Source organism: Haplochromis burtoni, unplaced genomic scaffold (genome assembly GCF_018398535.1).
Source record: "Haplochromis burtoni strain Fernald_Lab_line unplaced genomic scaffold, NCSU_Asbu1 Contig_564, whole genome shotgun sequence".
NCBI classification, from domain to species: Eukaryota; Metazoa; Chordata; class Actinopteri; order Cichliformes; family Cichlidae; genus Haplochromis; species Haplochromis burtoni.
In genome coordinates this window covers 233,001-234,191 of record NW_024582925.1, presented here as the reverse complement: position 1 = coordinate 234,191, position 1,191 = coordinate 233,001, and the positions used below count along the sequence as shown (strand labels likewise).

General features: G+C 35.6%; 1 protein-coding gene across 1 annotated transcript in view; it reads right to left on the bottom strand.

Moving 5' to 3' along the window:
* The window catches only part of si:ch211-195b21.5 (uncharacterized protein DDB_G0287625), a 21,252-nt gene that overhangs the window by 18,087 nt on the left and 1,974 nt on the right, over positions 1 to 1,191 (bottom strand). The window lies entirely within an intron of this gene.

Below are 1,191 nucleotides of genomic sequence, written 5' to 3'. Positions count from 1 at the left end.
TAGGCTATATATCTGTCTACATCATGGTTGTCAAACATAAGGACCAGGGAACAGAATTGGCTCGACAAAGACTCCAATCCAGCCCAGTGTGTCTTTGGACAGCGTAGATGCTAGACCTTTAACTGTATGTCCCTAACCTTTACAACTTACCGGATAAAAGTAATTAAGTAACAGAAACAATTAAATGACAGAAATTTTCCTGTTTTTTTCCACTATGTGCCTTAGGGTGGTAGGGAAAAAAATGGCTTTGATTAACAGAAGTCTTGTGTTTTATAATTAAAAGACAGTCTGGCCAGTGAGCTACCAGAATGTTTTCTGCATGTTTACACACTTATTTCTTGCCCACGCTGACGGGTTTCTTTTATCATGTACAAAAACTGATACATACAGTTAAAATTGCACTTATTTGTCTTTTATTAACATATCTAAGGAATTTAATGTGTTTTTAAAGTTCTTTACATTGACAGAAAAGGGAGTGTCGCTGGCCATGCCTTGCAGGACAGTTGTTATGATTTGGTGCTTTATAACTAGATGGGCGGAGCATGGACTGAATTGCATGTTTCGTATTTATACGTTTTGTTTGGAGGGAATATTTTACTTTCTGTTCTTGTTTGTTTCAGTATTAATATAGCTACTTTTAGGATTATTTCTTTTATATATTTGAGATGCACCAAATAGCACAAAAGACTTAACATTACGCCGAAGACTTTTTTTATGTCCACTGAAAGAGACATTTTGATTTTTAACTTGCTTTTTGTTTTATTTTGTATTTGTTATTTGATCGAGTGTGTAAAACAGATAACGGCCTGTAAACACGGTTAGAGTGGAAAAAGAAGCCAGTTTCTCTTTGTTTCTCTCCCACCAATGTGTGTTTTTTTTATTTAAATAAAATGTTTTTGTTTTTTTCTGAACTACATGACTTTATGAATTCTCAAAATTGCTTTATGCATCGATCATATACATATATTAAATTTATTTCTAAATATGGTAGACCTAATAAGAAACGGCTACACATATTTGCAGTACAACGTTATGAAGCGTGAAGCCAAACGTTGTGTAGCGTGCTCGTGTCAGTCACGTGACTCGCATTTACCCACAAAAACTGAGTTAGGATACAGAAACCAACCACTTCTTTCATAATGAGAGGTGCATGCTGTGCACTGAGGCCTCCCGCACATACAGGAGTGTCAG